Consider the following 18,494-nt stretch of genomic DNA (forward strand, 5'->3'; position numbering starts at 1 on the left):
GTGATAAAATGATGAGAGACCTCGATGTTGATGTTGTTGATTCTGTCATCTAGCGGAGTATGGATGACAACCACAGACTCTCTAGACAGTCTAGTGGAGCACTAGAAGGCTCGCAACCTGTAGGTGTTTATGAAGGATGTGTTCACCGGTGTACTCCATTCCCCACATGGTTGCCTTAGGACATTTATTGTTGAGGAATCCCCTTAGCAGTAGTGTCCATCCCGATGATGATCCTTAGGCTAGGTCCCTTATGATAGGTGTTTAGGGACGTAAAGTGAGGATAACGGGAACGGGTAATCGGGTTATTGTTGATTGATGAAATTAATAAACTTATTTATTGTGGGTTGAAAACCCTATGTGCTCACCAGGCTCCAAAGCCTGACCCACTCAGTTTCTTGTATTACAGGTAGTGGCGCATGAGCATAGATGTGATGTTTTGGATGAGGGATTACAGATATATGCCTGTAGATATGAAATAATGTAGTAAGGCTTATATTGTACTGTTTATGCTTTTGATCTGTAACGAACATGACATCCCACGTCTTTTAATGAAATACATTTCTTTGGAAATGCTTTTGATAAATCTTTATCATATTTTGTTTTGGGACAAATTCTGCAACACTTTTATTTAAAATGTTACTCTGAGTTTTAAACAAAGCATAAACAAAATCGGTCTTTTCTGGCCGTGAAAATGGGGATCTCACAGTTGGTATCAGAGCATTAGTTTAAGTGAACTAGGAATTTGTAGGATTTCTGTACTTAAAGTTAGAATGCTAAGCGATGATTGTGAGGTGTGAGCACTAGCTTATTTTAGGAACTGTGCCTAAAATACTTTTATGTGCTAAATGCTTTGTGCCTGACATGATATTATTTGTTCGAATCTATGGTCTGTTGCCGACCGGATCTGGAAACCTTATGTGCTTAGGATTCTAAACGTACGACTACGATATTAGAACTAGAAGGTAAACATTTCGGAGAGATATGGATGAATTAAACGTCTATCCAACATAAAGATCTAAATTCACCTTTTTCGGTGTATAGATCAAGATGGCAAGGACCCGTAGCAGAAACGTAAACACAAATGGATATAGGAACCAGCCCCCTCAACCTCTAGTGATACAACAAATACCTATTGTCGAAGAAGTGGCACCTGAGCCAATAACGATGGCCGGAGTGCAAGCGATGATCCAGGTGATGTTGGATCCCCAAATGGAGGAAACAAGGCGTTTACTTCAACAGAACCGAGAAGAACTTACGGTACCAATCGAACAGGCCAAGCTGAATGATGGGCAGTCAGAAGGAGGAAACTATAGTGGGACTATTGGTCAAGCCAACCCACCGATAGTTAGGCAAAACCAACAGGATGGAGGAAATGACGGAGGTGGATGCAAATACAAGGATTTCATGGCATCCAAACCACCGAGTCTATCTGGAAGCCTGACGCCGGTGGAATTCATGAACTGGATCTCTAAGATGGAGACGATGTTTGAGAGTTGTGAGTGTAGCAACATGCAGAAGACCGCTCTCGCGTTTCCTCTGTTGAAATATGGAGTACTAAGCTGGTGGAAGCTACTAGCTGATTCAATGCCCAAAGGTGAAGCAAACAAGTTGTTGTGGGAGGATTTTCTGGTGTAGTTGAAGATGCAATACTGCTCTGAGCAGGATCTTCTAGAGATCAAACAACGAGTTCCAGAATCTAAAGAAGGGAAGAATAAGTGTTACTGAATACGCTGCAAGATTTACTGAGAAAATGAAGCTTGTTCCTCACCTCATCCCAACTGAACTCTCCAAGGTTAAAAAATTTTCCGTTGGATTACTAGCGGACTTCGGTCCAAAGGTCAAGCAAACTACCACTCTTAAAGCTTCCATCTGGGCTGCTAAGAATGTGGAGACCCAGATACAAGAGAAGGGTCTGGAGAGAGCGGAGGTGGGAGAGAAAAGGAAAATTGACGGATCCTCGAGGTCCGGTAAGAAGAGTAAATTCTCGAAGTCTGGTTCGAGAGGAGGAGGAGCCGAAGCAAAATGGTGCAACAAATGCAAGAAGAAGCACCAAGGGAAATGTGACGGAGGAGTCACTTGTTTCAAATGTGGAAAGCCTGGGCACTCTGCCAACGAATGCACGTTCACTATGAAGGTCTGTTATGAGTGCAACGAGGAGGGGCACATTTCGAGGGACTGCCCGAAGAAGAAGGAGGCAGGAAGGCCCAACATACCACCAGAGCCGAAGGCAAGAGCCTTCCAGATGACACTCGAGGCTGCAAAAGAGGCAGCAGACGTCGCTTCAGGTACCTTTCTTGTAAATGGTTTGCCTCCAAATATACTATTTGATTCCGGAGCCAACTACTCCTTTGTGTCACATAAATTTGGTGGGAAATTAGCAATGCCTGTAGAAAAACATGATAATGCCCTGATTGTAGAAGTTGCCAGTGGCAAATTCGTACCTGTTAGTGATCGTATTAGGAACATCGTCATCAACCTAAATGGAAACGAATTCCACGAGGAGCTATTACCCATAGAGTTAAAGGGTTTCGACATCGTTTTGGGTATGGATTGGCTTAGCGCCAACAATGCTGAGATTCAATGCCGAAAGAAGATAGTAAGGGTAAACCCACTTGGAAAGGAATCATTTATGGTGTACGGGGACAAACGCAGAGTGAATTCTTGAATCATCTCCCTGATGAAAGCCAGGAAATGGTTGTCCAAAGGATGTGCATCATACTTGGCATTCGTAATCGATGCTAAGAAGGAAACGAAAGAGGTGCAGAATATACCGGTTGTGTGTGATTTTCCGGAAGTCTTTCCCGAAGATCTTCCTAGATTACCACTTGATAGAAAAGTGGAGTTTCGAATAGACTTGTTACCAGGTACAACACCAATAGAAAAGGCACCTTACCGATTAGCACCGACAGAGATGAAGGAGCTTATGACAAAACTTCAGGAGTTGTTAGACAACGGTTTCATCCGACCTAGTTGATCACCCTAGGGAGCTCCGGTGTTATTCGTGAAGAAAAAGGACGGAAGCATGAGAATGTGTATAGACTACCGAGAGCTGAACAAGGCGACGGTGAAGAACAAGTATCCATTATCGAGGATTGATAACCTATTCGATCAGCTGCAAGGTTCGAGCTACTTCTCAAAGATCGATCTTAGGTCAGGATATCATCAGCTGAAGGTAAGAGAGCAAGATATTGAGAACACTGAATTCAGAACGAGATATGGACACTACGAGTTCTTGGTTATGTCGTTTGGACTAACCAATGCTCCAACAACATTCATGGATTTGATGAATAGGGTTTGTAAACCATTCCTCGATAAATCTATGATAGTGTTCATCGACGACATTTTGATCTACTCGAAAAGCCAAGAGGAGCTTGGTAAGCATCTACGGGAAGTATTAGAAGTGCTGAAGAAGGAGAAACATTACGCTAAGTTCTCAAAATGAGACTTTTGGATACGAGAAGTCCAGTTCTTGGGTCACGTGGTTAACCAAGAAGGGATAATGGTTGACCCCGCAAAGATCGAGGCTGTGATGAAGTGGGAACGTCCGAAACGTCCCATGGAGATTCGGAGCTTTCTAGGATTAGCTGGATATTACCGACGATTTATCCAAGGCTTTTCTTCGATAGCCTCTCCATTAACAAATTTGACCCACAAAGGAGCTACATATACGTGAAGTGAGAAACACGATGAGGCATTCTAGAAGCTAAATAAGAAGTTATGTGAAGCACCGATACTTTCTCTACCCGATGGAGTTGAAGACTTCACGGTATATAGTGACGCATCTAGAGTTGGGTTGGGTTGTGTTCTGACCCAAAGAGAAAAGGTGATAGCATACGCATCTTGACAATTGAAAGAGCACGAAAAGAACTACCCTGCACACGATTTGGAGTTGGCAGCGGTAGTTTTCGCTCTAAAGATATGGAGGCATTACATCTATGGCAAGAAGTGCAAGCTTTTCACTGATCATAAGAGTCTCCAATATCTCTTTAATCAGAAAGAATTGAACATGAGGCAACGACTCTGGCTAGAACTACTCAAGGACTATGACTGTGAGATACTTTACCACCCCGGTAAAGCAAATGTTGTTGCTGATGCTCTCAGTCGGAAAGTCAACCTTGAAAGGAAAAGGCCAAGAGCGTTGAGAATTGAAGTCGTCTCAAAGATTGTGGAAAGTATCAGGAAAGCTCAGGAAGAAGCTTTAGAGAAGAATGACCGAAAGGAAGAACGTTTGGGCAAAACGTTAGTGTTCGGTACAAACAGTCGAGGGCTGAAGGTATTCCAAGATTGGATTTTGGTAGCTAAGACGGGAGGAATAAGAGACCTTCTGATGGAAGAAGCACACAAGACCATGTACTCGATTCATCTCGGTAGCACTAAAATGTATAGGGACCTAAAACCCTACTACTAGTGGCCGATGATGAAGCTCGATGTTGCGAAGTATGTGGCCGAGTGTGTGACATGTGCGAGAGTTTAGAACCCTTACCTGTACCCATGAGTAAATAGGAAGACATCACCATGGATTTTGTGACTAAACTGCCTAGGACGAAGAACGGACACAGCATGATTTGGGTCGTCGTGGATCATTTCACTAAGAGTACACACTTCATAGCGGCCAACGAAAAGTTGTCTATGGATAAGCTCGCAAATGCTTACGTAAAGGAAATTGTAAGACGTCACAGAGTTCCTCTAACAATTATATCAGATCGTGATAGTCATTTCACGTTAAGGTTTTGGAGAAGTCTACAAGAGGAGTTGCGTACAAAGTTATGTTTGAGTACTGCTTACCATCCGCAGACTGATGGTCAGAGCGAAAGAATGATTCAGACACTGGAAGATATGCTGAGAGCATGTACCCTCGAGATTCCAAGGGAACTGGGACGAGCACTTACCTCTGGTAGAATTCTCCTACAACAACAGTTTCCACTCGAGCATCAAGATGGCACCTTATCAAGCCTTGTATGGACAGAAGTGTCGTATGCCGTCTTGTTGGCTTAAAGTTGGATAGAAGCAGTTTATGGGCCCCAAGATAGTCCATGAGACTGCTGAGAAGTTGAAAGTGATTAGGGAAAGGATGTTAGCAACTCAAGATCGTCAAAAGAGCTACGCTGACAAGAAAAGGTGACCAATGACTTTTGAAGTTGGGGATTCCGTTTTGCTTAAAGTCTCACCGTGGAAGGGACTTATAAGATTTGGGAAACGAGAAAAGCTAAGTCCAAGGTTTATTGGACCATTCAAAGTTCTTCAGAAGATTGGAAACCAAGCTTACAAGATCGAATTACCCGAAGAACTAGATGGTATTCATAACACCTTCCATGTGTGTTATTTGAGGAAATTCACGGGAGAAGTTCCCGATATAATTCCAATCTCAGAATTAAGAATGGATGAGAACAAGAGGCTGATTGAAGAGCCTGAGGCAATCGTTGACCGTAAGACGAAGAAGTTACGGTGCAAGATGGTCGACTTAGTGCTAGTCCTATGGAAACATTCGAATGGACCGAATCTCACTTGGGAAACAGAGGATGACATGATGAGTCGCTATCCACATCTGTTTGCTGATGCATGATTCCGGGACAGAATCATCCTAAGGGGGAGATAACTGTAACGCCCGGGTTTCAGGGCTAAGATTTTTTAGACAATGTAATAGTCTAGGTCAACTATTATAAATCTTTTTGAAGTAATAAAGATCAAATATTTGAATTCTATGTGAATTATGTGTATTTGTGTGCTTATTACTTAATTATAAAGATATAATTAATAAAGGATAAAAATAAGCGTCAAAATTAAAGTGTGAGATAAACCTAATATCTTTACATAAAGTTGTATTGGTCGAAACAAGGATTCTGGCGATATAAAGAACGCCAAAATCCGAGTTATAACGAAGAAGCTATGACCCGTTGAAGTTTCGCGACGGAACCGACACGATACCAGGAAGCGTAAATAGTGAATTTACGATAGATCGAGATTTAGCCTTAGCGATCTAAACGAAAGTCGTAGAATATGTTAAACCAAGAGCGTGCATAAAAAGAACGCGCAAATCTGACTTTGTATGAGGAAGTTATGATTTTTCGAAGTTTCGGATTAAGAGTGTACAACCCGAAATTCGAATGACAGATCGAGCGGTTTTTAGCCGACACGACGTAAACGAGAATCGAAGATCTCGTTAAGACTAGTGTAACGAGAAAAAGATGGGTGAAAACGGACGTCGGATGAAGAAGTTATGCGAATTTAACGGACCAATTCTGTCCCGGCCTGTTAATAATGTAACTTTTAAAATAAAGTCAAAATTAGCTGATGGAGTCCAAACGAACGTTGTAGAGTAAGTTCCCACCTTCGCGTGGATATAAAGAACTTCAAAAACGGAGTTCGTATGCGAAAGATACAAATTTTAAAGTTTGTAGTCAAAATTTCGAAGTCTGATAAGAACTTGACGACGTGGCAACATCTGGGCCATCCGATGTTGGTTCAGGAGTCGCTTCGGATCACGCCACATTGCCCTTGCGTACGCCCTACGTCCAAAGAAGTTACGCCCCGCGTAGCTCCGGTCTGATCCATCGGACGGTGCGAGACAGCTGGCTTCGGCTGGCATTCTTATCCGAAGATATGCGCCACATAGCTAAGGATTACGCCCAGCGTAGTCCAAGGCCTCGTAGGCTATAAAAGGGGGCGAGGGTCTCCAGATTTTTCACACATTTTCTCATTCTCTCTCTAAAATCTTTCTCTCTCTAAGGCTCCAAACCACTCCTAAACCCTAGATAAAACCCCTAGCACCCTAAGGAAGCCCCGAAGCACCTGGAGTCCCGAGAAAAAGGGTCTTTCGGTTTTGGAAACGCTGCTCCGAGCAAAGCCCGGTTTTCTTTAAAATCCGCTGTAAGTGAGCTACGCTTACACAATTTTTAATATAGCTTCCAAACAATTATAGTAATGTTATTAGGTCCTTAAAATAATGATTTGGGCTATTATTATGAGTTATATTGAGTGTTATTTAACGCTTATATAATAGTAATAATAGGCAGACTATTAATTTGTCGCGGTTATCGTTAGACTAAACCCTAGTGGTATTGATACTAGGTTTTATCGAAGGAAAATTGTTTTGAGAGTATCGAAGCGCTGTCCGAGTGCTGAGTCACCACCTTTTAGGTGAGCTCATAGTTACTTTCAGCTTACACATAGATATGAAGTATTTTATATAAATTACGTGCTATGTGTGCATATTATCTGAATACTTGTTGTCTATACTGAATGAATGTTTTTATACATGTTTTCAATGATTTGAACTGTATATGTATTTTATATCTACGAAAATGTTGGGGTAAAAGATGGGTAGATGTAATAGGTGATGTGTAATAAAATGATGAGAGGCCTCGATGTTGATGTTGTTGATTCTGTCATCTAGCGGAGTATGGATGACAACCACAGACTCTTCTAGACAGTCTAGTGGAACACTCGCAGGCTCACAACCTGTAGGTGTTTATGAAGGATGTGTTCACCGGTGTACTCCATTCCCCACATGGTTGCCTTAGGACATTTATTGTTGAGGAATCCCCTTAGCAGTAGGGTCCATCCCGATGATGATCCTTAGGCTAGGTCCCTTATGATAGGTGTTTAGGGACGTAAAGTGAGGATAATGGGAACGGGTAATCGGGTTATTGTTGATTGATGAAATTAATAAACTTATTTATTGTGGGTTGAAAACCCTATGTGCTCACCAGGCTCCCAAGCCTGACCCACTCAGTTTCTTGTATTACAGGTAGCGGCGCATGAGCATAGATGTGATGTTTTGGATGAGGGATTACAGATATATGCCTGTAGATATGAAATAATGTAGTAAGGCTTATATTGTACTGTTTATGCTTTTGATCTGTAACGAACATGACATCCCAAGTCTTTTAATGAAATACATTTCTTTGGAAATGCTTTTGATAAATCTTTATCATATTTTGCTTTGGGACAAATTCTGCAACACTTTTATTTAAAATGTTACTCTGAGTTTTAAACAAAGCATAAAAAAAATCGGTCTTTTCTGGCCGTGAAAATGGGGATGTCACATCAACAAGCTAGTTCTTGGTGATCATGTGCGAGAACTGCCACTTCTAAAGTTTGACAGGGAACATTTGTGTGCTGCATGCGAAATGGGAAAGCAAATCCAGAAGAGTCATCCCACATGTATTAACACGAAGATCGTCGAACCTCTTCAGCTTCTGCTTAGCGATCTACGTGGTCCATTGGCCATAGAAAGTATCGGTGGTAGTAAGTACATTCTTGTAATAGTTGATGATTTTTCATTTTTCACCTGGGTTTTCTTTCTTAAATAGAAATCAGAGGCGACTCCAAAGCTCAAGAACTTTATTAAGCAAGTGGAGCTTCAAATGCGAAAGGTGGTTAGAAATGTCCGAAGTGACAATGGGCTGGAATTCATAAACCAAGAGTTTAAAGAATTTCTTACTGAAAAGGGAGTGTCTCACAACTTCTCTGCTCCTATACTCCATAACAAAATGGTGTAGTTGAAAGGCGAAACCGTTCGTTGTGTGAAGCGGCCCGAACCATGCTTAGCTTCGCTTCTCTACCTCTGTATTTCTCAGCTGATGTAATTGCAGCTGCCTGCTATACCTATAATCAAACCCTCCTCAATAAGCGATTTTCCATCACACCATATGAAATTCTGAATAATCCCAAGCCTAAGGTTAAGTTTTTTCATGTTTTCAGTTCCAAGTGTTTTATCTTTAATTCTAAAGAGAACCGAAGCAAGTTCGATGTGAAGGCAGACGAAGGGATCTTTCTTGGCTATTCTCTTACCTGCAAGGCATATAGGGTTCTGAATAAAAGTTCAAAGAAGATTGAAGAAACCTACTATGTCACTTTTGATGACAATTACGTGAAGAAACTTCAATTAAGCGAAAGTCCAATGGAGGAAATATTTCCACAAACAGGCCACGTTACAACTGCTATATCAAACCTGTTTCAAGCATACATATTACTCTTTGATGAACTGGAGAAAGCCATTCTCTCTGAAGAAAAATCAGCAGATAATAAGGTCGACAATCTAAAGAAGATAATCAACGAAGCTGCAAAAGCTATGGAAAGCGAACCTTAAGGTCCAAGAGAACCTCAAGGACCAAGCAAAACCCCAAATGACCGCACCACATTCGATGGGAGAGCTCATCTACGCCGAAACAACCTGATTTTCCATTCCAAGGGAGAACCCATCTCCAACAAAGAACCATGCAAGTCCAATCGAGGGGGAGAATTCTGAACCGAATGTTGAAATTGTTTCGTCATTCGAGGGGGAGAACAATAATATAAACGATGAAGATACTCAGTCAGAATTTGAAGAAGAGATAAATGTTGAATTGGATCCTGCTTACGATCCAAATTACCCTCCACTTGTAAAATGGACACGTGATCATCCGAAAACTCAAGTAATTGGCGAATCATCCGAGGGGGTTCTTACATGCTCTCAATTGAAATCGAAGCAAACTGCTTTATTCTCTGAATTGGAATATTGTATGTTTAATTCCTTTATTTCCAAGATTGAGCCAAAAACAGTCCATTATGCACCTGATCACTCTGACTGGGTACATGCGATGCAAGACGAGCTAAATCAGTTCAAGCGAAACAGAGTCTAGAGACTGATTTCTACACTAACGGATGCATCTGTGCTTGGTTTGAAATGGGTATTCTGAAACAAGATGCATAAAGAAGGGAACGTGATACACAACAAGGCAAGGCTAGTAGTTAAGGGATATTTTCAGGAAGAAGGGATAGACTATGAAGAAACGTTCGCTTTTATATCAAGGTTATAATCATTTCAGATCTTTCTAGAATACGTTGCTCACAAGAATTTAGAAGTCTTTCAAATGTACGTCAAGTGTGCGTTTTTGAATGTGGAACTAGAAGAGACAGTGTACGTTGAGCAACCACCTAGATTTGTGAACGAGAAGTATCCTAACCATTGCTACATTCTGGACAAGGTGGTTTACGATCTGAAGCAAGCCCCAAGAGCCTGGTATGAAACACTAACTTGTTTTCTAAAAATGTCTAAATTCAAACAAGGTTCAGTTGACCCAAACTTCTTTTGCAAGAAAGAGGGTGAACACCTAATGATTGTTCAAATTTACGTCGATGACATCATCTTTGGTTCTACGAATCCTAGCTTAACAGCTGAATTCCGGAAGTTGATGGAGACTAAGTTTGAAATGAGCTCAATGGGTCCAATTAAGTATTTCCTTGGACTCAACATAAGAGAGGGACCCGAAGGCATCTTAATTAATCAGGAAGCTTACACGAAGACTCTACTGGCTAAGTTGGGTATGATGGGAGACTCTAAAGTAAAGGTTCTAATAGCATTCAGAACGAAGCTGACACCATCTCTGGAGAAACCAGCTGCTGATATGACACTCTATCGTCAAATGATAGGGTCTCTAATGTATCTAACTGCTAGTAGACCAGATATTATGTTTTCACTCTACTATTGTGCCAGGTTTCAAGCTAATCCACGCGAACCTCATATGGTGGCTGTGAAAAATATCTTCATATATTTGAAGCGAACCTCATCTCTCGGTCTTTGGTACCCGGAGAAATCTGGCTTCATTGTTCAAGCATTCTCTGATGCCGATCTTAGGGTGTGGGTTAGAACAAAAGAGCATAACTGGCGGGTGTCAATTCCTTGATGGAAAACTCATTAGCTGGAAATCCAAGAAGCAAACATGCATGTCTCTTTCTACGGCCGAAGCTAAATATATTGTTGTTGCATCTTGCACTTCATAGGTCATATGGATACAAAGTCAACTTAGAGACTATGGCCTAAACATGAAGAAGATTTCCCTCTATTGTGACTCAGAAAGTGCTATTCGGATATGTCACAACCCAATGCAACACTCCAAAATGAAACATATAGCAGTAAGATAGCACTTCATCAAGGATCACATTGAAGATGGTAAGGTGGAGATTCACTTAGTTCGATCCGCTGACCAATTAGCTGACATTTTCACTAAAGCCTTACCTGAATCAAGCTTTAATAAAATACTCGGTCCTTTTCGCTTCATCTCTCCAAAGGTGATGTTTCGATTGTATACTTTTTGTACACTATGTATTTCTTTTCTTAATTAATTTTATGTGTTTCATTTTTTTTCTTAAAATTCAAAAACATTTTCTTTTCTGTTTTTGTTTCTTTTCAGAAATTCATAAAATCCAAAAATATTTTATTTTCTATTATTTTTCAGAAAAATCAAAATAATCAAAAATATTTTATTTTGCCTTTAGTTTTATTCCATTTTTTCTTACAAATAACATCAAAACATCATAAATATCACACTGAAAGGACTCATGGATGACTTCCAATGATGGAGCTGGGGCAAATATAACTCTCTTTATCTTTGTACTAGCTAAGTGTGCTGGAATAGCGTCTAAGGCTGCAACTATATTAGGCAAGTATTTGACCCGATTGTGCATGGTCCTTTTGGGTTGCCTTCACCATAGCAACTTGACAGGATGATTTATAATGAGAGAAGAAATATTATAAATATATTATGAGAATAATATATGGAATAATAATATTGGTATTTAATTAATATAAGTCATAAATTAATTAGGAATTAATTTGGTGACCCAAAGAGATTAATTAAATAAAAGGGCATAAACTATCAATTGTATGATAGTTGTACTTTGGGCTATAATCCCTCATGGATAAGGGGTGGACGGTTTTGGGGTTTAGAAGGACCTAGAAATTGTCCAAGGCTTATCAATAAGGAGATTGGATTGCTTAGGGCCTAAGTTATCCAATTAGGGTTTTAAGGGTGAAACCCTAGGAGCCTCACTAGTATAAATAGACCCATGGGGTCAAGGAAATCGACACTCTTTCCTTTGAAGAAACCCTGGCCGACTTCCTCCCCTCTCCCGTCTCTCTCTAATCATCCTCTTGCTAAGTTGGTGTTTGTAAGCCATTATAGGAGTGACATTTGTGACTCTAAGCTCCAAGGACAAGAAGATTCAAGCAAGCAATTCAAGGTAATCTTTCAGATCTGATTTTATGTGTTATTATATGAATGTTTTCATTAGATCTAGAATCAAAGTCTTGGATACATTTCATGTTCAATTAGAGAAACCTAGATCCAAGCATTAGGGTTTGTATGTGCACAGAGGAATGTTCTTATGACTCAAACCCATCAGTGGTATCAGAGCCTTGATTGGTTTCTATTGAATTGATGCATTGGTTGCTTGATTGTTGATTGCTAAATTCGTTTTTGTCCTTCTGCCTGATGAACTTGGCGAGTAGCACTGTGTACTCAGCGAGTAGGCCTCAACTCGGCGAGTACATTGTGGTACTCGGCGAGTTCGATCGTCAGAAGGAGCTAGTTTCGGGATTTCTTGCTGTTTATCTTATGGAAACTTGCCTTTATCTTAACGGGTCAATATAAATCCGATTTTAACATATATTTGAGTATATCCTTGACCTAATTAAAGATATTTACCAATAAATTGAATAATAATTTCCTTATGTGATAATTGATTGATTATTTTAATTAAATTGGTAAATTGTTTTGCAAGAAACAATTAAATAAATCAAATATGGATAATTATGTGATTAAATGTTAGTTTAGATTATTTGTTATTTGATCCCTTATGTTTTGAAAAGTTTAAAACTTGTCCTCAAGTTTTGAAATTTATGTTTTGTGATTAAAAGTTTAATTTAGACAATTTAAATTTCAAACCCTAGAATTTTACAAGTTTAAAATTCAACCCTATACTAATATAATATTACAAGATTAATATATATATATATATATATATATATATATATATATATATATATATATATATATATGTATAATTAAAATGCTAGTCTTACCGTTAGTAGGCCTCATTCACGAAGTCGGTCTATAAGGTGGGTATAAGGTTGCTGCCTATAAAATGGCGCTTAATGGGTGTACACTCACACCCACCGCTTGCTTGATCGGTGGAGGGTCGTTAGCCGAACGGGTATTATAGGGAAACTCTATCTCCTCATTAAAAGTATAATATTAAATACAAAGTAACTACATGTTTTTCAAATTCCCAATCCTAGTTACTTTAGGAAAAGTGAATTGATGCAATCCCATGATATTACACTTTGCACCCTTGATAAGAAGTTAGTGGAGCGTGTGTGGTTTATCGGCACACTAATTGGTTCTAAGCATAGGCGGCAAAGGGTGATTCATTGTTTATCATAGTTCGATGGAGCGTGTGTGGTTTACCGACACATCGAATAGGTGATTGTTACAATGAAGGCACCGTGTAGATTTGCATGGTTATTCACACCCACTTTGTGATCCTCTGTATCCTAGTCACAAACGAGAGGGGCATATCGAGATTTAAACATGCCATTGAAAAGTTCAATGAATCTCATCGAAACCTAGGAATTCTTAATACACTTAGAACTTAAAGTTAGGTTTTCATGGTGGAGAATTAGTGAATCGTCATTCACTTACCTTCAAATTGTTTGCATGTTGGATTACGGCATCCCTTTTCTAATATGTAAATAATGTTGTTGGATCCTAGCCCAAAATTTTCTTATTGGGTGATAATTAGGGATTTTAATTTCTAATAAATCTTTTTCCTTTCTATTTTTAGATGTCGAACGCGAACAACGTTGCTGCTAGCTCGTTCACATTGATGAGCCTTTGCCAAAAGGTGACTTTCGATGGAACAAACTTTAGCGAATGGATAAGATACATTCGCATGATTGCTCGCTACGAGGACAAGGAGTATGTCCTTGATGAGAAGCTCGAGAAGATCAACCCAGAAATCGCTACTCCGGCCGAAATGACTGCTTTTGAGACTCATGAACGTGATGTGAAGAAGGTTCATTGCATCATGATAGCCACAATGAACGCAGAATTCCAAAAGTCCTATGAGGACATGTATCCGTACGAAATGCACCAAGACTTGTTGGAGAGATACCATCAAAACGCGAGGCAAGAGCATTATGAGATCTTCACTAACATGATCTCCGCTAAAATGGGACATGGAGAATCTTTAACCGTACACTTGCAAAAGATGCAAAGGTATGTCGATCGTCTTCGCAAGTTGAATGTCGACTTTGGGGAAGATTTGGCTATCGAGATGGTGCTTCACTCCTTGCCTCAGTGTTACAACCAATTTAGGATGACCTACCACATGAACAAGGAAGAGGTCACCCTAAGTAAGCTCCAAGGTCTCCTTAGGGTTGCTGACAGCAACCTCAAGGACAAGTCTGTTGCACCAACTCCCAATCCACCCGCTGCTCCTGTTTTGGCCATTGGGCAGGGAAGAGGCAAGAAGAGGAAGGCTCCATCTAAGAGCCACCACAAGGGAAAGTCCCGAGATGGTTCCTCTTCTAGTGGGACCAAAGTTGATCCTGCCAAGCCCAACCCTAACCCAAAGGAGGCATAGTGCCACCATTGCCACAAAATAGGGCATTGGAAAAGAAGCTGCCCAGAATACCTGCAAGCCAGTAGGGAAGGAGAGATCAAGCCGTCTTTCGCAGGTATATACACAATTAAATCTAATGATTCATCTCATGCTATTTCTTGGGTCCTCAATATCGGGTGTGGTTACCACATTTGTTCTGAATTGCAGGGACTAAGAAGAAATAGGGATGTGGAGCGTGGAAGAATAAATCTAATCATGGGGAATAGAAGATCGTCGCCTGTGACCAAGATTGGAGTGTATTCTTTAGTGCTTAGTAATGGATTATGTTTAGATTTGAATAATTGTTGCTACTCACCAGAAATGGCAAGAAACATCATTTCGTTTCATGGTTTGTTTAGACAAGGATTTAGATTTTCTTTTAATAATGAGAATGGTTCAATTTATGCTTATCTAAATGGTGTCTTATATTTTGAAGCAATGCCATGTAATGGAATTTATGAAACTGTTATGATTGTAGATAACCTAGGAAATGATGTTTTATGCATGGATTCTTCCAATAGTATGGATAGAGCACCCTTGTGCCACTGTCGTCTTGGACATGTCAACAAGAAGCGCATAGCCCAACTCCAAAAGGATGGAGTGTTGGAGTCATTCGACCTTAGGGAAGATGACACATGCGAATGTTGTTTATTTGGTAAAATGACCAAGTCACCCTTCACTAGCACATGTGAAAGGGGTGAGGGTTTATTGGACCTCATACATACCGATGTATGTAGACCCTTAGATCAACCACAAAGGATGGGAACCGCTTCTATGTGACTTTTACCGATGACTATAGTAGATATGGGTATATTTACTTAATCAAGCAAAAGTCAGAAACGTTTGAAAAGTTCAAAGAGTTCAAAAATGAAGTGGAGAATCAATTGGGCAGGAAAATCAAGGTGCTTCGATCCGATTGAGGAGGAGAGTACCTAAGTCTTGAATTCCACGACTATCTCAAAGAATGTGGAATAGTTTCACAATTGACGCCACCTAGGACACCGCAGTTGAATGGTGTGGCAGAAAGGCGTAATCGAACCTTTTTAGACATGGTTTGTTCTGTGATGAGTCGTGCTTCTCTACCTATCTGATTCTGGGGGTATGCCTTAGAGACTGCCGCCTATATCCTTAACCGAGTCCCTACCAAGAAGGTTGCCAAAACACCTCACGAGATGTGGACAGGGAATGCTCCCTCGTTAGAACATATCAAGGTTTGGGGTTGCGAGGCTTTCGTAAGACGAGATACTCACGACAAGCTCGAACCTCGTAGTGAGCGATGTATTTTCATCGGCTACCCGCATAAATCCTTTGAATATCTCTTCTATAGACCAAAGGACAATGTTGTCTTCGTTGCGAGGAGAGCAGTTTTTCGAGAGCGAGAACTCATAAGCCAAGGAGACAATGGGAGGCAAATCGAGCTTGAAGAGATTCAATAATCGATTGATGAAGGAACCTCTACCGCTGGCGCTCAACCCGAGGAGGAAACTCCGGTTGAACCAATTAACGAGTCCTTACCTCTTAGACGTTCCGAAAGAGTTAGAGTTCAACCCCAGTTTTATGGTTTTCATATTACTACCGAAGGGGAAACATATATTAGTGATGGTACACTAATAAATCTAGATGAACCTAATAGCTATAAGGAAGCCATGGGCGGCCCGGAGTCTGCGAGATGGAAAGAGGCAATGGACAGCGAGATCCAATCCATGTATGACAACCAAGTTTGGAATTTGGTTGATAATGTGCCCGGACGTAAGACCGTTGGGTGCAAATGGATCTTCAAGAAGAAGACTGACGTGGATGGAAACGTTCACACATATAAGGCGCGATTGGTTGCGAAGGGCTTTACTCAAACTCCCGGAGTTGACTATGATGAGACCTTCTCACCAGTTGCGAAGATAAAGTCTATTAGAGTGATGCTAGCTATTGCCGCATTTCATGATTATGAGATTTGGAAAATGGATGTCAAGACCGCTTTCCTTAATGGGAAGTTGGCCGAGGATGTTTAAATGGCTCAGCAAGAGGGTTTTGTTGATCCGAAGCATCCAAATAGAGTGTGTAAGCTTGAGAAGTCCATTTATGGACTTAAGCAAGCGTCTCGCAGATGGAATCTTTGCTTCGATGAGAAAGTCAAAGATTTTGGATTTGTACGAAGCGAAGATGAATCGTGTGTATATGTCAAAGCCAGTGGGAGTATAATAAGCTTCCTCGTTCTGTATGTCGATGACATACTGCTCATAGGAAACGACATCCTAACACTACAGGAGGTTAATTCCTGGCTCGGGAAGTGCTTCGCTATGAAGGACATCGGAGAGGCTTCCTATATTTTGGGAATAAGGATAGTGAGAGAACGAAGTAAGAGACTGATAGGACTTAGTCAAAACACTTACTTATATAAAGTACTAAAACGTTTTATTATGGAGAATTCGAAGAAGGGAGAATTACCGATACAAAGTAATGCCAAGTTGAGTAAGACTCAAAGTCCGAGTACCGAAGCCGAAATAGCAGAAATGAGCCGAGTACCATACGCTTCCGCAGTTGGCTCAATCATGTATGCTATGACTTGTACTCGCCCTGATGTAGCCTTGGCTTTGAGCATGGTTAGTAGATATCAAGGGAACCCTAGCAGAGCCCATTGGAATGCGGTCAAGAATATCCTTAAGTACCTTCGGAGGACCAAGGAATGGTTTTTAGTCCTCAGGGGGAGTGATGACTTGAAGGTGCGAGGGTATAGTGATGCCAGCTTTCAAACCGACAAGGACAACTACCGTTCACAGTTGGGCTGGGTCTTTACCCTTAATGGAGGAGCAGTAACTTGGAAGAGTTCCAAGCAGGAAACCGTAGCTGATTCAACGTGCGAATAAGAGTACATTGCAGCGAGCGAAGCATCAAAGGAGGCAATATGGTTGAAGAACTTCATTGGTGATCTTGGAGTTGTGCCTGCCATAACGAAGCCTATGGAAATTTTCTGTGATAATAAAGGAGCGGTTGCCTTGACCAAGGAACCAAGGGATCATGGTAGATCTCTTCATATCGACATAAAGTATCACTTTATTAGACATCGTGTAGAAGAAGGACAACTCGTGGTTAAGAGGATATCATAAGAAGATAACCCAGAAGATCCGCTTACGAAAGGACTGAGTAGGGTTAAGCATTTGCTGCATGCTAGGAGTATTGGACTGAGAGATGATATTAGATTAGATTAGATAGTTTTAAGAAACTTGTAATAGATAAATGTAATTAACATTTGATGATTAAATAAAGGAGTATTATTTATAAGTAAAGCTACTGTCTTATGTTAATTGTTTAACTATTGTTTCACTTTGCATGTTTTGACTTCCAGAATAATTGAGCTCATTTAGAATAATCGAATTATTCAAACAGTCCACAATCGTTCATATGTTGGAAGTAGGTATGAATGAAGATTGTCATGAATTGGTATGTAGATTGTCTAAATGGTATTAGACATAGCAAAAGTTTGCTGCAACGTTCATGAGTGCTTATGAACTAGTTTTGAGCATTGGAACAAACCCGCGCTTGCTGGAATCACCTTATGGAATGTGATATAAAGGGTGATCGCAAGACGATAATATCATATGGTCTTAAAACCTAGATATATGGTTTGTTATTTGTTAATTGGTTGTACATTGATAATGCGAAACCGCATCAGTAAATTGATGTTATAAAACGAATTGTTGTGTATAATTAATTAATGAATAAGTAAATGCATATAAGTCGAAGTTTATCTGTTACTTTTATCCTAAGAGGGTAAAAGTGATATCTCGGCCACTCGATGATTTGATTTGACTTATGTGCCGGGATCGGTCAGAACTAAATTGATGTGTTCGATTAAGTTCGATGTCAAATAAATCTGAGATCGAGAAACCAACTGCTGGACAAATTGTTTCCATAGAATTGTCTGCATGATATCTAAACAGAGGACTGTATGATCCCTTATCTAAAGGACAAGATTGATAAGATCAGAGTTTGACAGCGTCTAAGGCTAGACTTATTGTGTATATAGTTACTAGACTTATCCAAGTGGGAGACTGGTGGAATAGTGTCTAAGGCTA

The sequence above is a fragment of the Lactuca serriola genome, chromosome 4 (genome assembly GCF_051521515.1).
Source record: "Lactuca serriola cultivar US96UC23 chromosome 4, Lser_US96UC23_V15, whole genome shotgun sequence".
Classification (NCBI taxonomy): Eukaryota; Viridiplantae; Streptophyta; class Magnoliopsida; order Asterales; family Asteraceae; genus Lactuca; species Lactuca serriola.